This window comes from Lonchura striata, unplaced genomic scaffold, assembly GCF_046129695.1.
Source record: "Lonchura striata isolate bLonStr1 unplaced genomic scaffold, bLonStr1.mat Scaffold_277, whole genome shotgun sequence".
NCBI classification, from domain to species: Eukaryota; Metazoa; Chordata; class Aves; order Passeriformes; family Estrildidae; genus Lonchura; species Lonchura striata.
The window spans coordinates 17,273-28,835 of record NW_027461159.1 but is presented as its reverse complement, the minus strand read 5'-3'; the positions used below and the strand labels follow the sequence as shown (position 1 = coordinate 28,835).

The 11,563-nt window shown below is 50.5% G+C and overlaps 1 long non-coding RNA gene across 1 annotated transcript; it reads left to right on the top strand.

The window, feature by feature from the left end:
• Window positions 1-10,694: 10,694 nt before the first annotated feature.
• On the top strand, window positions 10,695-11,298 carry LOC144248691 (uncharacterized). Its single transcript, XR_013342011.1, has 3 exons — window positions 10,695-10,998; window positions 11,077-11,118; window positions 11,206-11,298. It is a non-coding gene; the product is annotated as an uncharacterized LOC144248691 (long non-coding RNA).
• Window positions 11,299-11,563: the final 265 nt, after the last annotated feature.

Here is an 11,563-nt window from a genome sequence, read left to right as displayed (position 1 = left end):
TGATTTGATTTTTTGCATTCACGTGCCCACCCAGGGCCGGGGGCCCTTGGGCACATTTCCCAGCCTTTTCCCTGGAAAGAAAACTCACCAGTCCATGTTCCTAATGTCAGTTTGTAGGTCGCCCTTGGCACTGTACTGGCAACACAAGTTTGAGGTGGGGACAGCTTTGTCCTGGGATGCATCTTTCGATGTTTTGACTTTTTGCATTCAGGTGCCCACCCAGGGCCGGGGGACCCTGGGCACATTTCCCAGACTTTTCCCTGGAAAGAAAACTCACCAGTCCAGGTTCCTGATGTCAGTTTCTAGGGAACCATTGGAACTGTCAGGGCAGCGCAAGTTTGAGGCGGGGACAGATTTGTTCTGGGATGCATCCTTCGATGTTTGGAGTTTTTGGAGTGAGGCGCCAGCTCAGGGCCAGGGGCCCCTGGGCATATTTCCCAGCCTTTTCCCTGGAAAGAAAACTCACCAGTCCAGGTTCCTGATGTCAGTTTGTAGGGCTCCCTTGGGACTCTCAGGGCAGCGCAAGTTTGAGGTGGGGGCAGATGAAGTCTCGGAGATATCCTTTGATGTTCTTATGAGTTGCAGTCAGGCGCCTGCCCAAGGCCAGGGGGACCTTTGCTCTAATTCCAGCCCTTTTCCCTGAAAAGGAAACTCACCAGTCCAGGATCCTGATGTCAGTTTGTAGGGCTCCCTTGGGACTCTCAGGGCAGCACAAGTTACATTTTGGGGCAGATGAAGTCCCGGAGATATCCTTTGATGTTCTTATGTGTTGCAGTCAGGTGCCTGCCCAAGGCCAGGGGGACCTTTGTTCTAATTCCAGCCTTTTTCCCTGAAAAGGAAACTCACCAGGCCAGGTTCTTGATGTCAGTTTCTAGGGAACCATTGGAACTGTCAGGGCAGCGCAAGTTTGAGGCGGGGACAGCTTTGTTCTGGGATGCATCCTTTGATGTTTGGAGTTTCTGGAGTGAGGTGCCAGCTCAGGGCCTGGGGCACCTGGGTATATTTTCCAGCCTTTTCCCTGGAAAGAAAACTCTCCAGTCCAGGTTCCTGATATCAGTTTGTAGGGCTCCCTTGGGACTCTCAGGGCAGCGCAAGTTTGAGGTGGGGGCAGATGAAGTCTCGGAGATATCCTTTGATGTTCTTATGAGTTGCAGTCAGGCGCCTGCCCAAGGCCAGGGGGACCTTTGCTCTAATTCCAGCCCTTTTCCCTGAAAAGGAAACTCACCAGTCCAGGTTCCTGATGTCAGTTTGTAGGGCTCCCTTGGCACTGTACTGGCAGCACAAGTTTGAGGTGGGGACAGCTTTGTTCTGGGATGCATCCTTCGATGTTTGGAGTTTTTGGAGTGAGGCGCCAACTCAGGGCCAGGGGCCCCTGGGCACATTTCCCAGCCTTTTCCCTGGAAAGAAAACTCACCAGTCCAGGTTCCTGATGTCAGTTTGTAGGGCTCCCTTGGGACTGTCAGGGCGGCGCAAGTTTGAGGTGGGGGCAGATGAAGTCTCGGAGATATCCTTTGATGTTCTTATGAGTTGCAGTCAGGCGCCCAGCCGGGGTCAGGGGACCTGTGCGCCAATTCCAGACTTTTTCCCTGGGAAAGAAAGCTCACCAGTGCAGGTTCCTGATGTCAGTTTGTAGGTCTCCCTTGGCACGGGACGGGCAGCACAAGTTTGAGGTGGGGACAACTTCGTTCTGGGAGATATTCTTTGATGTTCCTATTTGTTGCAGGCAGACTCCCACCCGGGGTCAGGGGACCTGAGCGCAAATTCCAGCCTTTTCCCTGGGAAAGGAAACATAGCAGTCCAGGTTCCTGATGTCAGTTTCTAGGGAAGCATTGGGACTGTCAGGGCAGCGCAAGTTTGAGGTGGGGGCAGATGAAGTCACGGAGATATCCTTTGATGTTCTTATGAGTTGCAGTCAGGCGCCTGCCCAAGGCCAGGTGGACCTTTGCTCTAATTCCAGCCCTTTTCCCTGAAAAGGAAACTCACCAGTCCAGGTTCCTGATGTCAGTTTGTAGGGCTCCCTTGGGACTGTCAGGGCAGCACAAGTTTGAGGCCGGGACAGCTTTGTTCTGGGATGCATCCTTTGATGTTTGGAGGTTTTGGAGTGAGGTGCCAGCTCAGGGCCTGGGGCACCTGGGCACATTTCCCAGCCTTTTCCCTGGAAAGAAAACTCACCAGTCCATGTTCCTAATGTCAGTTTGTAGGTCTCCCTTGGCACTGTACTGGCAACACAAGTTTGAGGTGGGACAGCTTTGTTCTGGGATGCATCCTTCGATGTTTTGACTTTTTGCATTCAGGTGCCCACCCAGGGCTGGGGGCCCCTGGGCACATTTCCCAGCCTTTTCCCTGGAAAGAAAACTCACCAGTCCAGGTTCCTGATGTCAGTTTGTAGGGCTCCCTTGGGACTCTCAGGGTAGCGCAAGTTTGAGGTGGGGGCAGATGAAGTCTCGGAGATATCCTTTGATGTTCTTATGAGTTGCAGTCAGGCGCCTGCCCAAGGCCAGGGGGACCTTTGCTCTAATTACAGCCCTTTTCCCTGAAAAGGAAACTCACCAGTCCAGGATCCTGATGTCAGTTTGTAGGGCTCCCTTGGGACTCTCAGGGCAGCACAAGTTACATTTTGGGGCAGATGAAGTCCCGGAGATATCCTTTGATGTTCTTATGTGTTGCAGTCAGGTGCCTGCCCAAGGCCAGGGGGACCTTTGTTCTAATTCCAGCCTTTTTCCCTGAAAAGGAAACTCACCAGGCCAGGTTCCTGATGTCAGTTTCTATGGAACCATTTGAACTGTCATGGCAGCCCAAGTTTGAGGCGGGGACAGCTTTGTTCTGGGATGCATCCTTTATGTTTGGAGTTTCTGGAGTGAGGTGCCAGCTCAGGGCCTGGGGCACCTGGGCATATTTTCCAGCCTTTTCCCTGGAAAGAAAACTCACCAGTCCAGGTTCCTGATATCAGTTTGTAGGGCTCCCTTGGGACTCTCAGGGCAGCACAAGTTTGAGGTGGGGGCAGATGAAGTCTCGGAGATATCCTTTGATGTTCTTATGAGTTGCAGTCAGGCGCCTGCCCAAGGCCAGGGGGACCTTTGCTCTAATTCCAGCCCTTTTCCCTGAAAAGGAAACTCACCAGTCCAGGTTCCTGATGTCAGTCTGTAGGGCTTCCTTGGGACTCTCAGGGCAGTGCAAGTTTGAGGTGGGGACAGCTTTGTTCTGGGATGCATCCTTCGATGTTTGTAGTTTTTGCATTCAGGCGCTAGCTCAGGGCCAGGGGCCCCTGGGAACATACTTTGGCCATTTTCCCGGGGAAAGAAAACTCACGAGTTCAGGTTCCTGATGTCAGTTTGTAGGTCTCCCTTGGCACTGTAGTGGCAGCACAAATTTGAGGTGGGGACAGCTTTGTTCTGGGAGATATTCTTTGATGTTCCTATTTGTTGCAGTCAGCCTTCCACCCGGGGTCAGGGGGTCCTGTGCGCTAATTCCAGCCCTTTTCCCTGGAAAGAAAACTCACCAGTCCAGGTTCCTAATGTCAGTTTGTAGGGCTCCCTTGGGACTCTCAGGGCAGTGCAAGTTTGAGGTGGGGGCAGATGAAGTCTCGGAGATATCCTTTGATGTTCTTATGTGTTGCAGTGAGGCGCCTGCCCAAGGCCAGGGGGACCTTTGTTCTAATTCCAGCCTTTTTCCCTGAAAAGGAAACTCACCAGTCCAGGATCCTGATGTCAGTTTGTAGGGCTCCCTTGGGACTCTCAGGGCAGTGCAAGTTTGAGGTGGGGGCAGATGAAGTCTCGGAGATATCCTTTGATGTTCTTATTTTTGCAGTCAGGCGCCCACCCAGGGTCAGGGGACCTGTGCGCCAATTCCAGACTTTTTCCCTGGGAAAGAAAGCTCACCAGTCCAAGTTCCTGATGTCAGTTTGTAGGTCTCCCTTGGCACAGTACGGTCAGCACAAGTTTGAGGTGGGGACAACTTCGTTCTGGGATACATTCTTTGATGATTTTAATTTTTGAAATAAGGTGCCAGCTCAGGCCCAGGGATCCCTGAGCACATACTCTGGCCCTTTTCCCTGGGAAAGAAAACTCACCAGTCCAGGTTCCTGATGTCAGTTTGTAGGGCTCCCTTTTGACTCTCGGAGCACTGCAAGTTAGAGGTGGGGACAGCTTTGTGCTGGGATGCATCCTTCAGTGTTTCGATGTTTTGAAGTCAGGTGCCAGCTCAGGGGCAGGGACCTCTGGGCACATACTCTGGCCCTTTACCCTGGGAAAGAATACTCAAAGTCCAGTTTCTTGATGTCGGTTTGTAGTGCTCCCATGGGACTATCAGGGCAGTGCAAGTCTGAGATGGGGACAACTTTGTTCTGGGATGCATCCTTTGATGATTGGAGTTTTTGTAGTTCTGTGCCAGCTCATGCCCAGGGATCCCTGAGCACATACTCCGGCCCTTTTCCCTAGGAAAGAAAACTCACCAGTCCAGGTTCCTAATGTCAGTTTGCAGGGCTCCCTTGGGACTGTCAGGGCAGCACAACTTTGAGGTTGGAGGAGATGGTGTCTGGGTGATATCCTTCCATATTCGTATTTGTTGCAGTCAGGCGCCTGCCCAAGGCCAGGGGGTCCAGTGCTGTAATTCCAGCTCTTTTTCCTGGGAAAGAAAACTCACCAGTTCCGGTTCCTGATGGCAGCTTGTAGTGCTCCCATGGGACTGTCAGGGCAGTGCAAGTTTGAGGTGGGGACAGCTGTGTTCTGGGATACATCCTTCGATGATTGGAGTTTTTGAAGTCACGTTCTTGCTCAGGGCCAGGAGCCCCTGGGCACATACTCCTGCCCTTTTCCCTTGGAAAGAAAACTCACCAGTCCAGGTTCCCGATGTCAGTTTTTAGGGCTCCATTGGGACTATCAGGGCAGTACAAGTTTGAGGTGGGGGCAGATGGGGTCTGGGAGATATTCTTCGATGGTCATATTTGTTGCAGTCAGCTGCCCACCCAGGGCCAGGGGGTCCTGAGTGCTAATTCCAGACTTTTAGCCTGGGAAAGAAAACTCACCAGTCCAGGTTCCTGATGTCAGTTTGCGAGTTGTGCTTGGGATGTTTAAGGTAACCCCTGATTAACATCAGGGCAGCTTGGGTCCACAACACATCCTTCTGCATTCAGATTGTCAGTGGGCGGCCCTTCTTTCATGGCCCCTGGGTCTTGGACTCTGTCACTGGCCCTATTCTCTGTGAAACATGGCTCACCCTCTACACTTCCTGGTTTCAATTTTAAGGAGGTGCTTGTCTCTTCCGGGGCAAGCAGAATTCTTGGTGGGAGCAGTTTTGCTCCAGGATAAATCTTGTGCCATTCAGAACAAAATGATGTAGAATGTCACTTGCAGCCACAGACCTCGTGATCCAACCTCTGCCCTTTTTCCCTATAAAACCAACCTCACCCTCTCTGTGTGTTGATGTCTCTTCACTGGAGGTGTGCTGCTCTCCAAGGGCAGCAAGAATTCCTGGTGTTGGCAGCTGTGGTCTTTGAGAAATCATTCACTGTTTTCAATTTCGGTAGCACAATTCCTGTTTGGCCAGGGGAAAGATTGTTAATTATCTTGGCAATGAAAATCTGGCACCCCATTGTTTAAGGGTCTGGCAAAGGGCTGTGTAGGGGAGGGAACACCCCACAGGACCTTTCTTCACCTTCTCCCCCACTCTTAGGTGTAGCAGCTCCCCATGCGAGCAGCTGCTTTTAGTGCAGCTACCTGCGCACACCTGCACAGGGAGCTGCTAATCCAGAGGGGCTAACAGGGGTATCCCAAGCGTCCCTCCAGGAGCTACAGTCGGAACATCCAGCTGGGACCGGGGAGCAGCCGGACCCACCCGGGCACGGAGCATCCCTTTGAGAAAATGCAGAGGGCAGAGCCCTCTTGCCAAGGGGCAGCACCTGAGCAGGCCGGGCAGCATGTGGGGTTCCATAGGAGAGCTTTCAACTTTCCCCTTTTATTGTGTCAGTCCCTCCCTAGAACCCCAAAACCTTCCACAGCACTCCCAGAAAAAAGAGGGGTTATGGAGAGACAAGGGGTTTAAAGTATGAGAAAAAACTTCCTTTTCCATTATTTCTTGCTTTCAAATAATGAGGAAATGCACTTCCCCTGCAATTTTAATGGTCTCATTTGAAAGAGTCCCTGCCTTTTCTATGCTGTTAGGGGTGGTAATTGACAGGGAATCCCCATATTCCATTATTTTCCAGTTTAAATAGAGGGGGGAAAACCTTGACAATGTTGTTTATGGGTTTGAATTAAGAGTAACCCTTTTTGTTGTCCTAAGGCTTAAATTGAGGGGGAAGCCCAGATATCTCTCTTTCTTAAGGGTTTGGATTGAGGGGAAAATCCCTCTGTCTTCATAACTGGAGAGATTTAAATTGAGGAAAGCCTCTCTTTTCCCAATATTCAAGGGGATTAAGTTAAAGGGCAGAAGCCATTTATTTGCCATGGTATCCATTTCAGTGGAGGCAACTTCCCCATTTCTTCATTTTAAGGGATTAATTTGAAGGAGGCTCTTCTAAGATGCTTTTTCAGCATTTAAACCTACTTTTCAGGGCACTTCTTTCTGTGCCCTAGGACTAAGTACCTCAGAGAAAGGCAAGCCTAGCACGTACTTAACCTTTATGTTGCCCAGGAGCCTATTGTTTTTCTTATTTTTATTTATAATGTAGTTAGTCCTAATTAGCAGCCCCAAGGAGAACTTAAACTGTTCATATAATTAGTATTTTTCTCCACCCTTAGTCTCAGGTTGAGTACTACTTAGTAGTCACTGAGGAATAATTATATAAGTTAACAGCAAATCACCCAACTTATCTAGATAAGCTGCCTAAAAACAAAGTTTTATTTCTTACCAGTTTTTTTGCCCTTTTGCTCCAAGCAGTTGTACAAAAAAGAAAGAGCTGTCATTTCCCTGAAGAGTTTTCTTCTATATCCAGCCCTTTCTTCTCCTTGAATTCAAGCCAGAGGAGCCAAATAGCCACAGCTCCTCTGATGGCTTTTATACACTGTGGGGTTTGCCCCCTCCCTTTTCCCAGGTGCCACGGGAACGAGAGGCGGGCCCAATCAGGGGTATATTAACCCCAGCCTTTCCCAAGGGGCTTCATTCCCTCAGTGGGATCAGCTGGGGTAAGAGCTCTCCTCTCATTCAGATGAAGAGGCTCCTTTAGCTTAGCTTGTTCTCTGCAGCTGCTTTTGGGCTTCTAATGCAACAGAGACTTTGAAGATACTGCAAAGAAAACAACGTTGAACACAGGGAGTATTTAAATTCACAGTTTGGGGTTGAGTATTCAGGGCTGGTAAGGTGCTTTTGTAATTTCTGATTTTTTTCTTCTTTTTTTAGGAGGAGGGCAACTTCCAGTAATTGCAGTTTGTGTCGAGCGCAACATTTTTCCAGCAGATTCATCACGACGCAGAAGGCATCCGCACTGTGTCAAAGATGATGTGTGAGACGGCGGCTTCAGGTGAGTTGAGGATTGTGACTAGGAGAGGGAGAGTAAGCAGGGTACCGAGTTAGGAGTTATCCCGGTGGGGGTTTGCAGGCAGTAGGGTGAGAAACGGTGCGTATCTGCAAGGCTTTTCACAAGCATAGCAGAGGCATCCACGTGTCATACGGCACACAAGCTCCTACACCGAACTCACACAAATGCCATGTAGCTTTGCCTCTCTAACCCCCGTGCCACTCATCATAACAGCCATACCTTAGACTGAGGATGAGGCCGGAGACTTGAACACCCAGGCACACTCAGGAGAGGATAAGTAACTGACTTGCTGAGATTCGGCCCACATAGCACTAAACACAACCATTGATTTTCCCATTCTTTATTTTAGAAGACTAAGAGGCTAACAGGCTATCTCCTCTGAGCCAGACTCAGGTCCAACGTGGATTCACATCACCAGTCATCCAAAAGATAAGTTAGGGCCAGGGCCTGGAGATGGGAGCAGCGTCTTCCTTCTGCACCCGATGGGGATTTTCATCCCCTGATACGTGCAAGATAAGTGCAGGGCTACAACCCACAGAGGGAATGGAAGAGAGGTGCCGGGTGGGACTCCTCAGGAGGGGTTTTTGAGACAATTTTGGAGATGGGGATGCCCAAGAAGCGTCTCCTAAGGCCACCTAAAGGGAAAGCGTCTGTTTTGATCTCAGTGCTGAGCTGCTCAGGGCAGAGCAGCGATGGCGTGTGTCCTGTCACTCGTCTCTGGTGCACCCTATTATCTTTGCATCTCTCAGTCCTTTTTTCTCCTCCAAAGCTCTCTCTCCCTGTCCTGTGTCACGGGTGTCTGCACATATTTTTCCTGGAGCTGCTCTGCCCTGCTGCATAGCCTGTATTAGCACAAGTCCTGGGGACTTGAAATTTGTAATGCCGGGTGTAGTTGGGCTCTAGATTGTATCAGGAGTTTGCCATAACATGTTTGGTGATGCTAAGTTGTCCTGCAGCCGTTTGACACTAGTCCTAACTTCCTTTCAGATGCAGACAATTCAAATCTGTGGCAGAGGGCCCCAGTCCTGGGGGAGGGTGTTTCCATGAGCAGGTCAGTCATTGTTTGCATTTGTAGGGGAAGCCTAAATGGTGACTGTATTACAGCAGTGTTCTTTGCCTTTATTTTCAGGAGGTCCAGGCAGATAGCAGCAGTCAAGGCCAAGTGTGCCAGGTGAGCAGTGGACCAAAGCAGTTGTTTTTGCTCAGCTTTTACTTTTTGATTCAACTGTAAGCATCCATTCTTGTTTGTGTGCTTTAGGGAATCCACTCAGAGTATGCCAAGCCCCTGTCCCCAACAGCTGATGGCCTGGATTTCTTGTGCTTGTGAGCCTTCAGGAAGTATTGCTGGACTCTGAGATGAAGCCTTGAAATTTTGTATTTCACGATGGCAGCCAGGTAGCCTTTGGCAATGGCTGAGGAGTTGCGGTGAGTCGCCGAGGTAGGGAGGGGGAGCCAAGGTCCTCTTAGGTTTCAGCAATGCCGAATCACTTTGTCTCTTCTTAACCCAGGCAGATCCTGCGATGACGGTGGCAGCCTCCGAGCCTGGCAAAAGTGAGCGGCCCGAGCATTCTTAGGAGAACGGTGAGTAGCGGGATTGCTGGGTTTTGTCCATTGTGCAGCTAAGATCATGCAGTGATGTTTGGTGTTCTCCATTGTAGCTGAGCACGGGACCACAGCCCGGTGACCATAGGACATTCCCTGCAGGCGAGGCAACCTCCATTGGATTCTCATCCCCAGATGCCTGAGAGATAAGTATAGGGCTAAGGTCCACAGAGGGGATTAAAGTAGGGTGCTGGGAGGGCCTTTAGGATCAGCTTTGGGGGCAGGGATGTGCAAGAAGCGTCCCCTTAGGCCAGCTAAAGGAAAAGTGTCTGTTTTGACCACAGTGCTGAGGTGCTCAGGGCAGAACAGTTCCGGTGTGTGTCCTGTCAATTGTCTCTGGTGCACTGCGTGTTCTTTGGGTCTCTCGGTCCTTTCTTCTCCTCAAAAGCTTTCTGTCCCTGTCCTGTGTCACGGGTGTCTGCATGTATTTGTCCCGCAGCTGCTCTGCCCTGCTGCTTAGCCTGTAATAGCACAAGTCCTAGGGACTTGAAATTTTTAATGCAGGATGTAGTTGGGCTCTAGATTTTATGGGGAGATAGACATAACATGTTTGGTGATGCTATGTTGTCCTGCAGCCATTTGACACTAGTCCTAACTTCCTTTCAGATGCTGACAACTGAAATCAGTGGCAGAGAGCCCCAGTCCTGGGTGTGGTTTTTCCTATGTGCAGGTCAGTCATTGTTTGCATTTTCAGGGGCAGCCTCAATGGTGACCGTGTTACAGCAGTGTTCTTTGCCTTTACTTTCAGGAGGTCCAGGCAGACAGCAGCAGTCAAGGCCAAGTGTGCCAGGTGAGCAGTGGACCAAAGCAGTTGTTTTTGCTCAGCTTTTACTTCTTGCTCAGCTTTTAGTTTTTGATTCAACTGTAAGCATCCATTCTTGTTTGTGTGCTTTAAGGAATCGACTCAGAGTATGCCAAGCCTTTTTGACCGACAGCCGATGGCCTGGATTTCCTGTGCTTGTGAGCCTTCTGGAAGTATTGCTGGACTCTGAGATGAAGCCTTGAAATTTTGTATTTCACGATGGCATCCAGGTAGCCCTTGGCACTGGCTGAGGAGTTGCGGTGAGTCGCCGAGGTAGGGAGGGGGAGCCAAGGTCCTCTTAGGTTTCAGCAATGCCGAGTCACTTTGTCTCTTCTTAACCCAGGCAGACCCTGCGATGACGGTGGCAGACTCCGAGCCTGGCCAAAGTGCACGGCCGGAGCATTCTTAGGAGAACGGTGAGTAGCGGGATTGCTGGGTTTTGTCCATTGTGCAGCTAAAGATCTTGCAGTGATGTTTGGTGTTCTCGATTGTAGCTGAGCACGGGACCACAGCCCGGTGACCATAGGACATTCCCTGCAGGCGAGGCAGCCTCCATTCACATGCGACATGGATCGTCATCCCCAGATGCCCAAGAGATAAGTATAGGGCTCAGACCCATAGAGGGATGAAAGAGGGTGTGCTGGGAGGATCTTTTGAATCAGCTTTGGGAGCGGGGATGTGCAAGAAGCGTCCCCTTAGGCCAGCTAAAGGAAAAGTGTCTGTTTTGACCACAGTGCTGAGGTGCTCAGGGCAGAGCAGTTCCGGTGTGTGTCCTGTCACTTGCCTCTGGTGCACTCTGTGATCTTTGGGTCTCTCAGTCCTTTCTTCTCCACAAAAGCTCTCTCTCCCTGTCCTGTGTCACGGGTGTCTGCACGTATTTTTCCCGGAGCTGATCTGCCCTGCTGCATAGCCTGTAATAGCGCAAGTCCTGGGGACTTGAAATTTGTAATGCTGGGTGCAGTTGGGCTCTAGATTGTATTAGGATATTGACATAACATGTTTGGTTCTGCTAAGTTGTCTTGCAGCCATTTGACACTAGTGCTAACTTCCTTTCAGATGCAGACAGTCCAAATCAGTGGCAGAGGGCCCCAGTCTTGTGTGGAGATTTTCCCATGAGCAGGTCAGTCATTGTCTGCATTTGCAGGGGCAGCTTAAATGGTGACCGTGTTACAGCTGTGTTCTTTGCCTTTATTTTTAGGAAGTCCAGGCAGATAGCAGCAGTCAAGGCCAAGTGTGCCAGGTGAGCAGTGGACCAAAGCAGTTGTTCTTGCTAAGCTTTCCGTTTTTGGTGTGACTCTAAGCATCCATTCTTGTTTGTGTGCTTTAGGGAATCGACTCGGAGTATGCATAACTCTGTCACCAACCAGCTGATGGATCAGGTTTCATGCACTTTGGATCTCTCTGGAAGCATTACAGGACCCTGTGACGGAGCCTTCCAGTCCTGCATTTCAAGGTCCCATCTGAGCAGCCCTGAGGAATGGCTGCGGAGTTGCGGTGAGTCCGGGAGGTAGGGAGGGGGGTGTGAGAGTACAGTCATGTTTCAGCAATGTCATGTCGCCTTGTCTCCACTTAACCTAGGCGTACCCTGCAATGACGGCGTCGGAATCCAAGCACGTCTGAAGCGTGCAGGCCAAGAACCCGGGCATTCTGAGGAGAACGGTGAGTAGCAGAATTACAAGTTTTTG